Genomic DNA, 20,255 nt, shown 5'->3' with positions numbered 1-20,255 from the left:
ATTTATTTATTTAAGAATAATACTTTGTTGGGTAAGATCACATGACCTGTAGTAAGCAATAGGAGAGTAGCATGGGTTACCTCTGCAGGCAGTGCTAAGGTGGAGTTGGAGTTGAAAGCCCACGTGGAGTTGCTGCTGAGTATATTGTAAACAAACTTAATGTTTCAACCAAGAAGTGTCTGCAGATAAACTCTATCATTAATAGTACAACTCGCCCACCTGACAACAATCCGGCGACGAGGATAAAACAGGATTGAACAGAAGGAATCAAGTTAAAAAGAAAGGAAAATATATTCACCAGGTATTCTGTCCCTTTTTGTTAAAGAAGAAACAGGCCCCGATCTAAATGGGTGATAAATCGCCCAACGCATTCTCAACATTGAAAGAGTAGCTCCAGGGTTGCAGGACCCCTGAGTGAGAGTCCACAGGGCAGGTGAGCAAAACATTGGAACAGGGAAATAATCTGTACGTGCATTGTAAAGTAGGCGACATCCCTGCAGGCTCAGCAGGTTAGAGAAGCTCGAGCACAGCTTGAAAGTTAAAAAGGAGGGGGCAGTCAGAGCAGAGAGCACTACTGCAGTTTTAAATTTGAAAGAAAAAAAACCCTGCAGAATCGCCAAGAAAAGGGAGAAGAAATTGCTACTGTTTTTTTGCTGAACAGGAACGGAGTTTCACAGGGTTGAAAGAGAGGAAGGCCTGTGATCCCGCCAAAACTCGAAAAGCGCAGGAAACACAAACACAGCACAGAACAGCCAACAGCTTCAGAGACAGCCCAAGTTAAAAGAAAATGGTGACTGCTCTTGAAGTGGCAATCCATTTAAAGTGGTAAATACAAGAAAAATAGCTACGGACAGAAAATTAGAAGAGACCCTAGAGAGGTGGCAACTCTGCAGAAGGCAACAAGAATCCCCAGAAAGGGGGCAGCACTGCCGAAGGTAAGAAGAGACCCCAGAGAGAATGCAACTCTGCAGAAGGCAACAAGAATCCCCAGAGAGAGGGCAACTCTGCCGAAGGGAACAAAAGACACTAGAGAGAGTGCAACTCTGCCAAGGGCAACAAGAGACCCCAGAGGGAGGGCAACAAGAAATTAAACAGTTGAAAAAACAGTTGATTGCCCTTCGAGATCAAATGCAAAAGGAATGCGTAACCATTCAACAACATGAAGAAATGAAGGCCGTCTCAAACAGTGGAATGGAAGCACAGCAGAAGAAACGCAAATGAGGCTCAGGGGAAGCCCTGGTGACTGAAGAGGGCTCAGGAGAAGCCCTGGTAATCAGAGAGGGCTCACAAGAAGCCCTGGGAGTTGTGTATATCTGGTTACAGCCAGGAGACAGGAGTTCAGATAAACTCCAAGGCAGTGCGGGCTCAGCAAATTTAGCTATCTAGCAAAGAGCTGAAAAATCAGATGAATGAAGCTAAAGAGACCTTGAAAGGAAAAGTTGTAGAACTTTCCAAGATGCGAGTAGATAATGAAGTCATGGGTAACTCAGACAAGTTGAGCTTACATCTGGGAGAAGTCTGGCCAATAGTGAAGTCTAAAAGAAGGCTGAGATAAAAGTCTGTGCTAGAAAGAAGGCACATAGAAAGAATGTACAGGGATATTAATAGGGCCTCCAGCCAGTTGAGGAGAAAGTGAGAGCCATAAGAGAGGCACTTTTTTTTTATTCATTCACGGGATGCGAGCTTTGCTGGCTGGGTCAGCATTTATTGCCCATCCCAAGTTGCCATTGAGAATGTGGTGGTGAGCTGCCTTCTTGAACCGCTGCAGTCCATGTGATGTAGGTACACCCACAGTGCTGTTAGGAAGGGAGCTCCAGGATTTTGACCTGTGCCAAAGAAAGACTTGGAGCTCAAGTCATTTCTTGGAAAGATCAACTATTATGGGCAGTTCTTACCCAATTTGTCTACAGTGCAGACCCCCTGCATTCTCTGCTCAAAATGAACCAACCTTGGTCTTAGGAGGCGCCCCAGAAAGAAGCTTTCATAAAGGTGAAACAATAGTTGCATTTGTCCAATCTATTAGTGCATTATGACCAGACCAAACAATTGGTGCTGACATGTGATGGAGTGGGAGCTATGCTCCCTCATCGGATGGACGACAGCTGAGAATGGCCAATGGGTTACATATCAAGAACTCTCACCACGGGGGAAAAGGGATACTTGCAGATAGATAAAGAAGGCTTGTCCTTTACCTTTGGTGTCAAGAAATTTTACCAGAACGTTAACGGCCAACATTTTACAATCATTTCAGACCACAAACCATTGCTAGGATTGTTTAGTGAAGACAAGGTTATACCACCTACAGCCTCAGCAAGAATACAATGATGGGTTTTAATTCTGGCTGCATAAGAGTACACTTTCGTACATAGGCCTGGCAATCAAATCGCAAATGCCAATGCCCTTGGTCGTTTGCCTTTACAAGAAAATGATGAGCACATCTCAATTCTACGGGAACTTGTTTTGCTATTCAATTTCTTAAATTGCTCACCAGTATGTGCACAACAGATCAGAGACTGGACAAGCCTGATCGCTATCCTATCTCAAGTACGAGAACAAGTGCTACATGGTTGAAGACCATATCTGATTAAATGAAGCCGTACTTCAACAGAAGACATGAAATAAGCAGCCAGGATGGCATCTTATTGTGGGGAGCACAAGTGATATTTCCTCCAAAGGGAAGGGAGCCACTTTTAAGTGAGCTACACAGTGCCCATCCAGGAATTTCCCGAATGAAGACCATAATACACAGCTATCTATGGTGGCTTGGCATGGATGGAGAAATAGAGAGTTTAACAAAGTACTGTGTGCAATGTCAGCAACTGAAAAATTTGCCAGTGACAGCTCCATTATACCCATGGGAGTGGCCAGGTAGACCCTGGGTGCGGTTACACATTGACTATGTTCGACTTTTCCTGGGAACAATGTTTCTGCTCATTGTCGATGGCCATTCAAAATTGTTGGACGTATATGAAGTGAAGTCACCAACATTGGACGCTACATTTGAGAAACCACATCAGAGTTTTGCCATTCACGGACTAGAGAAATAGTCGTTTCCGATAATGGCACAGCATTTACCAGTGCTGAATTTCAACGATTTATCAGCCTCAACGGTATCACTCATGTGAAAACTGCACCACACCAGACTTCCTCATACGGACTGGCCAAATGGGCAGTTCAAACGTTCTAGGCAGGCATGAAAAAGCTAACTGGTGATTCCTTGACAACCAAACTAGCACGCTTTCTTTTTCATTACAGGACTACCCCTCACACATTAGCAGGTGTTACACCTGCGGAGTTATTGTTGAAACACTGTCTCAGGATGAGATTGAGCTTAATAATGCTGAATTTAGAGGGGAAGGTGGAAAGGAGTCAGGGAAGCCAGAAAACTAGACACGACTGGCATAGTCGCTAGAGGAAATTTACCATGGGAGAGCAGGTATACATGAAAAACTTCGGGGAAGGACCAAAATGGTTACTGGGTGAAATAAGTGCGGCCACTATCTTACCACTTGGAGGTGGAAGGCCGGATCATTCGTAAACATGTGGACTATTTAATGAAGAGAGGTACAAATCACCAAGATCTGGTTGCATCAATGACCATGACCAGGTCTGCGTTTCCTGTTGAGGATACTCAATCCAGGACTGACATGTCTGATGTTCCTGTAAGAGTTGAGAATACAGAACTGCAAGTGTCCACTGAAGCACCTGGTGTTCAGGCAACTCCAGAAAAGGAGGTTCCTGACAAAGAATCTGAAGTTGTGGAGTTGTGACATTCCACACGTACCAGGAAACCATCTGAAAGACTGAACTTGTAAATTCCTTAACCAGTGTACATATTATGTTGTCTTGAAAAATGTGTACCTGCAAATATGATGGGCAGGATTTTCCGCACACACCTGCCATCATGATCATCCGGTCCCGCTGCAAATCAATGAACTTCTGGCTGGGGACCACCTCACCCACGGCGGGTCCCGCCCGCGATGGGGCCAGAAAATCCCGGCCAATATATATAGCCAATATATATATGTATAGAGTTAAAGGGGGAAGAATGTAGTAATTATGGTTTATTTAGTGTGTGGTGTACCTTTAAGAATAATACTTGTTAAGGAAGATCACATGATCTGTAGCAATCAATAGGAGAGATCGCAGGCTAACTCAGCACTCAGTGTAGAGATGGAGTTAGGGTCGAAAGCACATGTGTAGTTGCTGTTGAGTATATTGTAAATAAACTTAATGTTTCCACCCAAGACGTGACTACAGATCAACTCTATCATTAATAGTACAACTTGGCCACCCTACAACAGTTCTCAAGAGAATTACAGATACAGAGAGACCAGTTCACCAACGTGGAGATTCCCCTGTCCAACAAAAGGGTTACTGAGACTCAATATCGACTCCGTCAGGTCAATCATCCACACAATCCGAAGCCCAAGGTTTCCCTAGGGGTGCAGCCAACACACCCTTCAGTTAGTGTTGGTGTTCTGGTCTACCCTCATGCTGATCACAAGTCACAGACCTGCCAATGCTATTTGGTTATCTCTGTCGATGACAGCTGGTGCAATATTTGCAAATTCATTAGTTCTCAGCTTCGTAGCACATCTTATTGAGGCAAGAGATCTGAGTGCTACAAGGCCCCTTCTTTCTGCACCGGCTCGATGATCTGCTCCGCTTCCAGCTATGGTTCTATCACTAATGCTGAATGCTTCCCACCTGTCCAGCCTGCTCCTGCTCACCCTGGCATACCAGCTGAGCTATCTATGCCGTCCACACCTCCAGTGGTGTCGGAAGTGTCAGCTATTGAGTCAACCATGCAAGCTCCTACACATTAGATCCTACAGCCCTGTCTCAATCATCGCCTTCAGGATGAATTGCTGAGCTGCCCTCCTCACTGCCTACTCCAATCTGTCAGCCCCCAGCTCGGGTTCCCAATTCTAGAGTGCCAGCTTTTAGCACACCTTGCCAGAGGTCTGTGTGTATCATGAGCCCTGTTTCCTTGATTCCAGCTTTAAGACACTCCCCCCGTCAGAGAGGTCCCCCAGACCATGGAGCAGATTTCAAACTTCTGGACAGATGCTGGTATTCAGGTGCTGAATAAACTCCAGTGGCTACAAGGTAGTTTACCCCTGTGAAATGTGTTTGTGTGCCCAGTATTCCGGTTGCTGTGATTACAATGCTTTGTTTAGGCTGCTTTTTGCAAAGACATCATGTTTCTAACATTCACGATGTTGCATTCTTTGGCCACATACGGTCACTTGTAAGCGCATTTTGATGTGCAGAAGCTATTTACATGTATTCATCTTGGCTGTTTACTTTTTGGGCATCATTAACACAGGATGGGCATGTATGTTCAGATGCAAGAGAGGAAGACAGAGACCATGCCACCGTAGGTTATTACCCTCTGGTTGTTTGAAGCCTGGGTTCCCTCGTGGGTGCATTTGTTTTGTCTCATTATGTTGTACTGTTATTTCATAGCTGCACAAATTCGGATGTTATCACCTCAACGACGTTGTTACTGTGATCCTGTTTTCATGCCAATGCAAGTAAATACAGCCTACTGGTGCTGGAATTTCTGGGTTCAGGTGTAAATCATCTTCCCGGAACTTCCGATTTCACTGTAGCCCTCAATAGCAGCAAACTTCTGAGCATTCACCAGCATTGGGAATGGAATAACTGGACCAACGTGAACACAGCATGGGAGAAGTCAAGTCTACAGAATCAGGAAGTGTGATAAGGGTCTTGGCAGCAGTGGGTTTAAGGTAGAGGTGGAGAAAGCAATCTTTCAAAGATGGTTTAAATATTCAAGGTATTGGTAGACTATGGGGTTTAGAGTTTAGCTATGAGGCAAAGAGAACAACAAGTTTTCATGCACAAAAACAAAAATGCCTGGAAAAACTCAGCAGGTCTGATAGCATCTGCGGAGACGGATAGAGTTGACATTTCGAGTCCATATAATCCTTCATCAGAACTAAAAATATAGAACTGAGATGAAATATAATCTGGTAGAGGGGAGTGGGACAGGTAGAGCTCCCTAGGGGGCCAGTGCTAGGTGGAGGCCAAGAAGAGATTGCTAATGATGTCATAGACAAAAGGACAAAGGGGTGTTGACGGTGGTGATATTATCTAAAGGATGTGCTAATGGGGACATTAAGGGTAGAAAGCAGGACAAGCTACTGGCAGATGGCCCTAGTGGGGCTGGGGTGGGGGGAAGGGATCGAAATGGGCTAAAAGGTGGAGATGAAACAATAGATCAAAATAACTTTAAAAATAGGACTGAAAAGAAAAATATATTTGTAAAAAAATGATAAATTATTGGAAAAAGGGGGATCAGAAAGTGGGTGGGGCTGGAGGAGAGAGTTCATGATCTGAAATTGTTGAATTCAATATTAAGTCCAGAAGACTGTAAAGTGCCTAGTCGGAAGATGAGGTGCTGTTCCTCCAATTGCGTTGAGTTTCACTGGAACGTTGCAGCAGGCCAAGGACAGACATGTGGGCATGAGAGCAGGGTGGTGTGTTGAAATGGCAAGCGACAGGGAGGTCTGGGTCATGCTTGCGGATAAACCGAAGGTGTTCCGCAAAGCAGTCACCCCGTCTGCGTTTGGTCTCTCCAATGTAGAGGAGACCGCATTGGCAGCATCAAATGCAGTAGACTAAATTGAGGGAAGTGCAAGTGAAATGCTGCATCACTTGAAAGGACTGTTTGGGCCCTAGGACGATGAGGAGGGGGGAAGTAAAGGGGCAGGTATTGCACCTTCTGCGGTTGCATGGGAAGGTGCCGTGGGAGGGGGTTGAGGTGTGGAGGAGTGGACCAGGGTGTCCCGGAGGGAATGACCCCTTTGGAAAGCCGCCAGGGGGTGAAGGGAAGATGTGTTTGGTGTTGGCATCATGCTGGAGTTGGAGGAAATAACAGAGGATGATCCTTTGAACGTGGAGGCTGGTGTGGTGATAGGTGAGGACAAGGGGGACCCTATCATGGTTCTGGCAGGGAGAGGAAGTTGTGAGGGCGGATGCTTGGGAGATGGTCCGGACACGGTTGAGTGCCCTGTCAACCACCGTGAGTGGAAAACCTCGGCTAAGGAAGAAGGAAGACATGTCAGAGGAACTGTTTTGGAAAGTAGCATCATCAGAACAGATGCAATGGAGGTGAAGGAACTGAGAGAATGTGATGGAGTCCTTACAGGAAGCGACGTGTGAGGAGCTGTAGTCGAGGTAGCTGTGGGAGTCGGTAGGCTTGTAATGAATATTGGTGGGCAGTCTATCACCAGAAATTGAGACTGAGAGGTCAAGGAAGGGAAGGGAATTGTCAGTGATGGACCACAGGAAAATGATGGAGGGGTGGAAGTTTTCATGCAGCTTGATTCAGGCTCGGAGAGCCAAAAAGTTGGTTTGAGGATGGCAGAACTTTAGTTGAGGACTTCAGTCTTTTCCATTTTCAATTGCTGGAAACTCTGGCTCATCCATGGCAATACAGAGGTTGCAATAGGGTAAAGACAGGTAGTGGAGAGACTGGATGGATAACATGAACAAAAGAAAGTGGTCTTTGAGAAACTTTAGAAGTTACTGTTTGACAGTTGAAAACAGGGCAGGGTGCATAGGGAGGTAAATGAGTGCAGTTAATGTAGGTGGTCATTGAAGGATAGTGTAATTGAATGTGTTGTTGAATGCTGCAGAAAGGTCAAAGGACAAGGAGTGATAACGTGACCCAGTTGCAGCCACAGAGGCTATCACTGTGAACAGTTTGCTATCAACGCTTTAAGTAAGGTAGCTAACAGACTGAAGGAACTGTGGGAGAAACACTGAAGCTGTGGGGTGGTGACATGTCACGAATTTTAGACCTGAAAAGGTAGCTACTGCTGAATTGGTATTTAGAAAGGATGGAGTCTTTAAACGTGGGCTTCCTGGGAAAGAAGTTAATGACAATAATTTTCAAAGGAAGATGGAACGTGAACAAAAGCAACCATTTAAAATGTCAGCAAGTAATGAGACCAGGAAAGATAATTGATTGCTAAAGAGTTGGGTGGGCTTCTGTACGTTGGTAGAAGATGAATCTAATAAAGAAATTGTTTAGAGAAGATTGAGAGGGAAAGTTACAGTGTGATAGAGCTTGGGTTAGGATAGAAAGGGTTAAGGTGGGTTCTCCCATTTGGGATGGCAGTGGTCGCTAAATCAATTGTGCGGGCAGTCTCAATCTTGCACTTAGCGTTCAAGGTGAATATGGAAACGATGGGCAGAAATGTTTTGTCATAGAGAAAAGGAGTTGTAAGTTGCCCTTGTCATCCAGGATGATAGTGAGTGGCTTATTGGTGATGAGAGCCTTAAAGATATAAAGGAGGGAATGGTTTAGCAAGTGAATTAAAATGACAGCGAGAATTAAAGTTTCATTTTATAGTAAATTATTATAACTTCTCATAATTGCCACACAAAATGTTGATGCTATCTTGTATTTGTGAACTGATCTTCATAAATCAAATTCTACTTATGATTTAAATACATTTTTATATCAGTGGTTGAAAAAGGGATATGCCAAATATTCCCTTCTCCTTAACAAATTAATAGTACCCTTTTTTCTAATCTCGACATTTTCACAGATACAGTGAGGTATGGCTAACTGAGGTGCTTTTCCCTTCAGCAGAATTGATGTGATAAAGTATCAATAGTGTGAGATATATACCTCCGTTTCAGTGTGCCAAGCAGAAGTAACATACCTTTAACCATTTCCCCTGAATATGATGCTTGAAGATTGTAGGTAAATAGTGCTAATAATATAAGTATTATTTTTAAAATATCTTGTTTCAATGGGGAGCCAGTGTCATTCATATTTTATATTGCTCCACTTGTTTAACCCTGAATGCACCCTCTGCCCCATCAATTACTCCTCAATGCTCATTCTCCATTTGCTGTGCTCCAAAATCAACGTCCTCTCTTTTATATACTTTGTCTTTCTCTCTGGAACTTCTCCACTTATTTTCTTTCTCCTACCATCAAAGCTGTTTTAAAATTCCAGCACTTTAATTATGTTTTCTGACCACTCAACTTCTACTGTTCTTTTTCTCTCTATTCAAATTCTTTTCTCCCAGCATATGAAGTACTCTGGAATGCTTTTCTGTATGAGGCATACTATTATAATTGTTATTGCAATATGTACTATGCAAATCAAGGCAGATTTTTCACTATCACATCAAGTGTATTTCAATAAAATGGTCTAATTCATAAAACATGTACTTTCCACAGCTATGGCATACAATGTGCCACAACTGATTTGAAACATCTTGTTCCAATCATACAGCTCAGAAGGAGACCATTTGTCTCTTTGAAAAAGCTATACAAATAGTCCCATTTCTTCATTCTTCCCTCAGAGCCTTGCAAATTTTCAGGTGCATACCCAGTTGCCTTTTAAATGTTATTACTGAATCAGCTTCCACCACCCTTTCATTCAATGCATTCCATAACATGACATTTCTTTGCCTTAAAATCACCCTCTCTCTGGATTTTTATCCAGTTATCTTAAATTGATTTCACCTGGCAATCAACACTCCTGCTGGTGAAAACAGTTTCTCCTTATCTGCTCTGTTAAAACCCTTCATAGTTTGGAACATCTCTATTAAATTTCCCTTAGCCTTCCCTGTATTAAGAGGAAAAATCCCAGCTTCTCTAAATTTTCCAGATAACTGAACTCCCTTTCCCTAGTATTACTTTGCTGATGAAGAATAGAAATGGTCTTGGATTTACATTTTCTCTTGGCTTCATAAATAATCTTGTCCAGGAGATTAAGGTCAGCTGTAGTTAGCATTTTGTTTTAAAGCCCTAAGTCTAGTTTCTGTATGTAATTCAAAAATGCGCATCAGTAATGTCATAGATTATCTGAAATTTGGAGCCAAAGGCTGCAAAACAGTCTGGCATCATGTGTCACATCCAATTAAAAGTTAAACTGTCCATTTTAAACAGAACCTAATAGTTTGCTAAGCTTTCATCAAGGTGAAACAATAGTTGCATTTATCCAATCTATTAGTGCATTATGACCAGAACAAATAATTGGTGCTGACATGTGATGCATCCCCTTATGGAGTGGGAGCTGTGCTCTCTCATCGGATGGATGATGGCTGGGAATGGCCAATAGGTTACATATCAAGAACGTTCACCACGGGGGAAAAGGGATACTTGCAGATAGATAAAGAAGGCTTGTTCTTCACCTTTGGTGTCAAGAAATTTTATCAGTACGTTAACGGTCATCATTTTACAGTCATTTCAGACCACAAACCATTGCTAGGATTGTTAGTGAAGACAAGGTTATACCACCTACAGCCTCAGCAAGAATGCAATGATGGGTATTAATTCTGGCTGCATACGAGTACACTTTCGTACATAGGCCTTGCAATCAAATCGCAAATGCCAATGCCCTTGGTCGTTTGCCTTTACAAGAAAATGATGAGCACATCTCAATTCTACAGGAACTTGTTTTGCTACTCAATTTCTTAGATTGCTCACCAGTATGTGCACAACTGATCAGAGACTGGACAAGCCTGATCGCTATCCTATCTCAAGTACGAGAACAAGTGCTACATGGTTGAAGACCGTATCTGATGAAATGAAACCGTACTTCAACAGAAGACATGAAATAAGCAGCCAGGATGGCATCTTATTGTGGGGAGCACAAGTGATATTTCCTCCAAAGGGAAGGGAGCCACTTTTAAGTGAGCTACACAGTGCCCATCCAGGAATTTCCCGAATGAAGACCATAGTACACAGCTATCTATTGCGGCTTGGCATGGATGGAGAAATAGAGTTTAACTGTGTGCAATGTCAGCAACTGAAAAATTTGCCAGTGACAGCTCCATTATACCCATGGGAGTGGCCAGGTAGACCCTGGGTGCGGTTACACATTGACTATGTTCGACCTTTCCTGGGAACAATGTTTCTGCTCATTGTCGATGGCCATTCAAAATTGTTGGACGTATATGAAGTGAAGTCACCAACATTGGACGCTACATTTGAGAAACCACATCAGAGTTTTGCCATTCACGGACTAGAGAAATAGTCGTTTCCGATAATGGCACAGCATTTACCAGTGCTGAATTTCAACGATTTATCAGCCTCAACGGTATCACTCATGTGAAAACTGCACCACACCAGACTTCCTCATACGGACTGGCCAAATGAGCATTTCAAATGTTCAAGGCAGGCATGAAAAAGCTAACTGGTGATTCCTTGGCAACCAAACTAGCACGCTTTCTTTTTCATTACAGGACCACCCCTCACACAATAGCCGGTGTCACACCTGCGGAGTTATTGTTGAAACACTGTCTCAGGATGAGACTGAGCCTAATAATGCCGAATTTAGAGAGGAAGGTGGAAAGGAGTCAAGGAAGCCAGAAAACTAGACACGACTGGTATAGTCACTAGAGGAAATTTACCATGCATGAAAAACTTCGGGGAAGGACCAAAATGGTTACTGGGTGAAATAAGTGCGGTCCCTGGACCACTATCTTACCACTTGGAGGTGGAAGGCCAGTTCATTCGTAAACATGTGGACTATTTAATGAAGAGAGGGACAAATCACCAAGATCTGGTGGCATCAATGACCATGACCAGGTCTGCGGTTCCTGTTGAGGATACTCAATCCAGGACTGACATGTCTGATGTTCCTGTAAGAGTTGAGAATACAGAACTGCAAGTGCCCACTGAAGCGCCTGATGTTCAGGCAACTCCGGAAAAGGAGGTTCCTGACAAAGAATCTGAAGTTGTGGAGCTGTGACATTCCACACGTACCAGGAATCCACCTGAAAGACTGAACTTGTAAATTCCTTAACCAGTGTACATATTATGTTGTCTTGAAAAATGTGTACTTGCAAATATGATGGGCAGGATTTTCCGCACCCACCTGCCATCGTGATCATCCGTTCCCGCTGCAAATCAATGGACTTCTGGCTGGGGACCACCTCACCCACGGTGGGTCCCGCCCGTGATGGGGCCAGAAAATCCCGGCCAATATATATAGGCAATATGTATATGTATATGTATAGAGTTAAAGGGGGAAGAATGTAGTAATTATGGTTTATTTAGTGTGTGGTGTACCTTTAAGAATAATACTTGTTAAGGAAGATCACATGATCTGTAGCAATCAATAGGAGAGAGCGCAGGCTAACTCAGCACTCAGTGTAGAGATGGAGTTAGGGTCGAAAGTACATGTGTAGTTGCTGTTGACTATATTGTAAATAAACTTAATGTTTCCACCCAAGACGTGACTGCAGATCAACTCTATCATTAATAGTACAACTTATCCACCCTACAACAGTTCTCAAGAGAATTACGGATACAGAGAGACCAGTTCACCAATGTGGAGATTCCCCTATCTGATAAAAGGGTTACTGAGACTTAATATCGACTCCGTCAGGTCAATCATCCGCACAATCTAAAGCCCATGGTTTCCCTAGGGGTGCAGACAACACACCCTTCAGTTAGTGATGGTGTTCTGGTCTACCCTCATGCTGATCACAAGTCACAGACCCGCCAATGCTATTTGGTTATACCTGTTGATGACAGCTGGTGCAATATTTGCAAATTCATTAGTTCTCAGCTTCATAGCACATCTTATTGAGGCAAGAGATCTGAGTGCTACAAGGCCCCTTCTTTCTGCACCGGCTCTATCCAGCTATGGTTCTATCACTAATGCTGAATGCTTCCCGCCTGTCCAGCCTGCTCCTGCTCATCCTGGCATACCAGCTGAGCTATCTATGCTGTCCACACCTCCAGTGGTGTCGGAAGTGTCAGCTATTGAATCAACCATGCAAGCTCCTACACAATATATCCTACAGCCCTGTCTCAATCATCGCCTTCAGGATGAATTGCTGAGCTGCCCTCCTCACTGCCTACTCCAATCTGTCAGCCCCCAGCTCGGGTTCCCAATTCTAGAGTGCCAGCTTTTAGCACACCTTGCCAGAGGTCTGTGTGTATCACAAGCCCTGTTTCCTTGATTCCAGCTTTAAGACACTCCCCCCGTCAGAGAGGTCCCCCAGACCATGGGGCAGATTTCATACTTCTGGACAGATGCTGGTATTCAGGTGCTGAATAAACTCCAGTGGCTACAAGGTAGTTTACCCCTGTGAAATGTGTTTGTGTACCCAGTATTCCGGTTGCTGTGATTACAATGCTTTGTTTAGGCTGCTTTTTGCAAAGACATCATGTTTCTTACATTCATGATGTTGCATTCTCTGGCCACATACGGTCACTTGTAAGCGCATTTTGATGCACGGATGTTATTTACGTGTATTCATCTTGGCTGTTTACTTTTTGGGCATCATTAACACAGGATGGGCATGTGATGTTCAGATGCAAGAGAGGAAGACAGAGACCATGCCACCGTAGGTTATTACCATCTTGTGGTTTGAAGCCTGGGTTCCCTCGTGGGTGCATTTGTTTTGTCTCATTGTGTTGTACTGTTATTTCTTAGCTGCACGAAATTCGGATGTTCTCACCTCAACACCATTGTTACTGTGATCCTGTTTTCGTGCAAACTTGCAAGTAAATACAGCCTACTGGTGCTGGAATTTCTGGGTCCAGGTGTAAATCATCTTCCCGGAACTTCCGATTTCACTGTGGCCCTCAATAGCAGCAAACTTCTGAGCATTCACCAGCACTGGGAATGGAATAACTGGACCAATGTGAACACAGCATGGGAGAAGTCAAGTCTACAGAATCAGGAAATGTGATAAGGGTCTTGGCAGCAGTGGGTTTAAGGTAGAGGTGGAGAAAGCAATCTTTCACAGATGGTTTAAATATTCAAGGTATTGGTAGACTATGGGGTTTAGAGTTTAGCTATGAGTCAAAGAGAACAACAAGTTTTCATGCACAAAAACAAAAATGCCTGGAAAAACTCAGCAGGTCTGATAGCATCGCGGAGACGGATAGAGTTGACATTTCGAGTCCATATGATCCTTCATCAGAACTAAAAATATAGAAATGAGATGAAATATAAGCTCATAGAGGGGGGTGGGACAGGAAGAGCTCAATAGGGGGCCTGTGATAGGTGGAGGCCAAGAAGAGACTGCCAAAAATGTCATAGACAAAAGGACAAAGGGGTGTTGACGGTGGTGATATTATCTAAAGGATGTGCTAATGGGGACATTAAGGGTAGAAAGCAGGACAAGCTACTGGCAGATGGCCCTAGTGGGGGTGGGGTGGGGGGAAGGGATTGAAATGGGCTAAAAGGTGGAGATGAAACAATAGATCAAAATAAATTTAAAATAGGACTGAAAAGAAAAATATATTTGTAAAAAAATGATAAATTATTGGAAAAAGGGGGATCAGAAAGGGGGTGGGGCTGGAGGAGAGAGTTCATGATTTGAAATTGTTGAACTCAATATTAAGTCCGGAAGACTGTAAAGTGCCTAGTCGGAAGATGAGGTGCTGTTCCTCCAATGTGCGTTGAGCTTCACTGGAACATTGCAGCACGCCAAGGATGGACATGTGGGCATGAGAGCAGGGTGGAGTATTGAAATGGCAAGCGACAGGGAGGTCTGGGTAATGCTTGCGGACAGACCGAAGGTCTTCCACAAAGCAGTCACCCAGTCTGCGTCTGGTCTCTCCAATGTAGAGGAGACCGCATTGGGAGCATCGAATGCAGTAGACTAAATTGAGGGAAGTGCAAGTGAAATGCTGCTTCACTTGAAAGGAGTGTTTGGGCCCTTGGACGGTGAGGAGGGGGGAAGTAAAGGGGCAGGTAATGCACCTTCCGCAGTTGCATGGGAAGGTGCAGTGGGAGGGGGCTGAGGTGTAGGGGGTGATGGAGGAGTGGACCAGGGTGTCCAGGAGGGAATGATCCCTGTGGAAAGCTGCCAGGGGGTGAAGGGAAGATGTGTTTGGTGTTGGCATCATGCTGGAATTGGCGGAAATGGCAGAGGATGATCCTTTGAATGCGGAGGCTGGTGGGGTGATAGGTGTGGACAAGGGGGAACCCTATCATGGTTCTGGGAGGGAGAGGAAGGTGTGAGGGCGGATGCGTGGGAGATGGGCCAGACACGGCTGAGGGCCCTGTCATTCACCGTGGGTGGAAAACCTCGGTTAAGGAAGAAGGAAGACATGTCAGAGGAACTGTTTTGGAAAGTAGCATCATCAGAACAGATGCAATGGAGGCGAAACTGAGGGAATGGGACGGAGTCCTTACAGGTAGCGGCGTGTGAGGAGCTGTAGTCGAGGTAGCTGTGGGAATCGGTAGGCTTGTAATGAATATTGGTGGACAGTCTATCACCAGAAATTGAGACTGAGAGGTCAAGGAAGGGAAGGGAAGTGTCAGTGATGGACCACATGAAAATGATGGAGGGGTGGAAGTTTTCATGCAGCCTGATTCAGGCTCGGATAGCCAAAAAGTTGGTTTGAGGATGGCAGAACTTTAGTTGAGGACTTCAGTCTTTTCCATTTTCAATTGGTGGAAACTTTGGCTCAACCATGGCAACACAGAGGTTGCAACAGGGTAAAGACAGGTAGTGGAGCGACTGGATGGATAACATGAACAAAAGAAAGTGGTCTTTGAGAAACTTTAGAAGTTACTGTTTGACAGCTGAAAACAGGACAGGGTGCATTGGGATGTATATGAGTGCAGTTAATGAAGGTGGTCTTTGAAGGATAGTGTAATTGAATGTGTTGTTGAATGCTGCAGAAAGGTCAAAGGACAAGGAGTGATAACGTGACCCAATTGCAGCCACAGAGGCTATCACTGTGAACAGTTTGCTATCAACGCTTTAAGGTAGCTAACAGACTGAAGGAACTGTGGGAGAAACACTGAAGCTGTGGGGTGGTGACATGTCACGAATTTTAGACCTGAAAAGAAAGCTACTGCTGAATTAGTATTTAGAAAGGATGGAGTCTTTAAGCGTGGGCTTCCTGGGAAAGAAGTTAATGACAATAATTTTCAAAGGAAGATGGAACGTAAATAAAAGCAACCATTTAAAATGTCAGCAAGTAATGAGACCAGGAAAGATAATTGATTGCTAAAGAGTTGGGTGGGCTTCTGTACGTGGGCAGGAGATGAATCTAATAAAGAAATTGTTTAGAGAAGATTGAGAGGGAAAGCTACAGTGTGATAGAGCTTGGGTTAGGATAGAAAGGGTTAAGGTGGGTTCTCCCATTTGGGATGGCAGTGGTCGCTAAGGCAATTGTGCGGGCAGTCTCAATCTTGCACTTAGCGTTCAAGGTGAATATGGAAACGATGGGCAGAAATGTTTTGTCATAGAGAAAAGGAGTTGTAAGTTGCCCTTGTTATCCAGGATGATAGTGAGTGGCATATTGGTGATGAGAGCCTTAAAGATATAAAGGAGGGAATGGTTTAGCAAGTGAATTAAAATGACAGCAAGTATTAAAGTTTCATTTTATAGTAAATTATTATAACTTCTCATAATTGCCACACAAAATGTTGATGCTATCTTGTATTTGTGAACTGATCTTCATAAATCAAATTCTACTTATGATTTAAATACATTTTTATATCAGTGGTTGAAAAAGGGATATGCCAAATATTCCCTTCTCCTTAACAAATTAATAGTACCCTTTTTTCTAATCTCCATATTTTCAGATACAGTGAGGTATGGCTAACTGAGGTGCTTTTCCCTTCAGCAGAAGTGATGTGATAAAATATCATTAGTGTGAGATATATACCTCCGTTTCAGTGTGCCAAGCAGAAGTAACATACCTTTAACCATTTCCCCTGAATATGATGCTTGAAGATTGTAGGTAGATAGTGCTAATAATAAGTATTATTTTTTAAATATCTTGTTTCAATGGGGAGCCAATGTCATTCATATTTTACATTGCTCCACTTGTTTAACCCTGAATGCACCCTCTGCCCCATCAATTACTCCTCATTGCTCATTCTCCATTTGCTGTGCTCCAATATCAACGTCCTCTCTTTTATATACTTTGTCTTTCTCTCTGGAACTTCTCCACTTATTTTCTTTCTCCTACCATCAAAGCTGTTTTAAAATTCCAGCTCTTTAATTATGTTTTCTGACTACTCAACTTCTATTGTCCTTTTTCTCTCTATTCAAATTCTTTTCTCCCAGCATACAAAGTACTCTGGAATGCTTTTCTGTATGAGGCATACTATTATAATTGTTATTGCAATATGTACTATGCAAATCAAGGCAGATTTTTCACTATCATATCAAGTGTATTTCAATAAAATGGTCTAATTCATAAAACATGTACTTTCCACAGCTATGGCATACAATGTGCCACAACTGATTTGAAACATCTTGTTCCAATCATACAGCTCAGAAGGAGACCATTTGTCTCTTTGAAAAAGCTATCCAAATAGTCCCATTTCTTCGTTCTTCCCTCAGAGCCTTGCAAATTTTCAGGTGCATACCCAGTTGCCTTTTAAATGTTATTACTGAATCAGCTTCCACCACCCTTTCATTCAATGCATTCCATAACATGACATTTCTCTGCCTTAAAATCACCCTCTCTCTGGATTTTTATCCAATTGTCTTAAATTGATTTCACCTGGCAATCAACACTCCTGCTGGTGAAAACAGTTTCTCCTTATCTGCTCTGTTAAAACCCTTCATAGTTTGGAACATCTCTATTAAATTTCCCTTAGCCTTCCCTGTATTAAGAGGAAAAATCCCAGCTTCTCTAAATTTTCCAGATAACTGAACTCCCTTTCCCTAGTATTACTCTGCTGATGAAGAATAGAAATGGTATTGGATTTACATTTTCTCTTTGGCTTCATAAATAACCTTGTCCAGGAGATTAAGGTCAGCTGTAGTTAGCATTTTGTTTTAAAGCCCTAAGTCTAGTTTCTGTATGTAATTCAAAAATGCGCATCAGTAATGTCATAGATTGTCTGAAACTTGGAGCCATAGGCTGCAAAACAGTCTGGCATCATGTGTCACATCCAATTAAAAGTTAAACTGTCCATTTTAAACAAAACCTAATAGTTTGCAAAGCACCTCTTTTAGAATAATTTCTGTCACTTTAAATACAATTTATTTGTAGATGTAGCAGGCAACAATAACATGACCTTGGGGCCTCTCACTGACATTTGCTTCTTAAATGTTATTTTTCCATACTGATAATAAAGTGTTAATTAATTTTAATCCGATTACAGTTCTGTAATACTTTGACTATTTGGGTTCTCCAAACTGAAGTCTTTATTGGCATTTTAACTTTCATTAAGAAAATTGGACTATGCTATTATTCTTGTCTAGGATATATAATTGAGTTTCTTTCACTAACTTTAATATTTTATGTTACACAAGACAGTAGGACATATTGTACTTTGTTCAGTAAAAAACTGGGTTAGTTAAAATCTGTAAAGACATGCAGCTGATGTTCCCACAATTTTTAAAATCCTAATAATTGTTTGAGCAATAAACATCATGACATATTTTTAAGTTTAAGATTAAACAGATTTTCTAAGATCTCTAGCTATTGATCCTATCCACCCACACTAATTAATCTCTGAGACTGACCCAGGCAGTTTACAACTTGAGACCCCTATTTCATCCTGAGCTGTGCTCTAATCCAATTACCTCTCCATCACCAAGACTGTCTACTTCCGCCTGCTTAATATTTTGAGTTTCTACCCCTGCCTCACCCTTTCTGCCGCTGAATTCCTCATCCATGCTTTTCTTGTCTCCAAACTTGACTTTGGCTCTTCTTCTTCCACTTTCCATGGTGCCTAAGTTTGAGCACATACAAAATTCTACTGTCCAAACTGTTCTCACACCAAGCTCCATTCACATGTCACCCCTGTTCTCATTAGCCCACATTGGCTCAAATGCCACCAATCTCTTGAATTTAAAATTCTCATTCTTGTGTTCAAATCTCTACATTGTTTCATCCCTCTCTATCATTGCAACCTTCTCCAACCCACATAACCCACAAGATTCTTCCAATTCTTGTCTCTTGTGCATCTTTGATTTCTTTTGCCCCACCATTGGCAGTCACACCTTCAGCTGCCTAGGCCCTAGGCTCCAAAAGTTCCTCCCTAAACCTAGGTTCCTTTCCATCATTCTCTCCTTTAAGATGTTCCTTAAAATCTATCTCTTTGACCAAGTATATGGTTACCTGTGCTATTGGTCTAGATTTTGCGGTAGAAACGATGGTGTGGCTATCAACTCTTATGGTTATTATGTAGTAAATTGGGCAGCAATTTCCTGCAGCAAATATGTGCGGTTAAACATGGAAACTAGGAAGCTGATGTCTGAGTTTGTTAAAACTAAAGGAATATTATACTTTAGCAATTAACACAGTAACAACTTGGATTTATATTATGCTTTTGGCATAGTAAGACATCCCAAGCTTCAGGGTAATCAGACACAAATTGCTACTAAGCCAAAGGAGGAAATCTTGCACTGGGTTTTGCAGTCAACAATGAACAGACGGTATCAGCCATTCATTAAATTGCAGTTGCCTGTGGATTTTCTGTGGATACTGATGTCTAGAAGTTTCACTATTACTGTATCTCACCAAGAGACTCAGTATTCAAACACATGAATGGTATGAAGTTCAGGAACTTATCCGATAGATGCTCACTAAACACACCAGAAAATGTTAGGGCGTGTCCATTCAAGTGTAAATGAATTTTAACAGAGTATTAAGTCGTAATTATTGTCAACAACCTTTCTGACACTGAAAATTAACTTTTTTTTACAAGTATGGAGTCTCATTTCATCCAGATTTTAACTAGTATTAGAGGATTTACAAAATAAAGAAAATTAAGTTTATTTTTTATTTTTTGTTCTTTCCTCCCTCTCTTAATCCCAACTTTCTTTGCCTCTCTTTATTTCAATTTCCATACATGATTTTACTTTGCATCACATATTCCAACTTACACCTCTTGGTTTATATTCTGCAAGGCTCAGTAAAGATTCTTCAACCTTTTTGTTTAAGAAGAGTTGCATTGCTTGTAATATTCTCACAGGCCCCAGATGCCCTTTAGAGGGTGTTTTGGCTTTCTAATAATCACATGTTCCAGTGTAAAAGTGCACAGAAAATCTATGGGCAACTGCAAATTAATGAATGGCTGACCCCATCTGTTCATTGCTGACTGCAAAATCCAGTGCAATATCTCCTCCTTTGGGCTGGTGGCAATTTGTGTTTGGTCACCTTGAAGCTTGGGCTGTCTTACTATGCTAAAAGCATGATATAAATCCAAGTTGCGATTGTGTTAATTGTTAATATTCCTCTTCTTTATCAAGCTTTGGCTTCAAGTATCTGCATATGAATGAAGTGGTAATCTTTAAATAGCAGATGACCACAGA

This window comes from Cetorhinus maximus, chromosome 7 (assembly GCF_964194155.1).
Source record: "Cetorhinus maximus chromosome 7, sCetMax3.hap1.1, whole genome shotgun sequence".
In the NCBI taxonomy this organism is placed as follows: Eukaryota; Metazoa; Chordata; class Chondrichthyes; order Lamniformes; family Cetorhinidae; genus Cetorhinus; species Cetorhinus maximus.
This window is presented reverse-complemented; position numbering follows the sequence as displayed.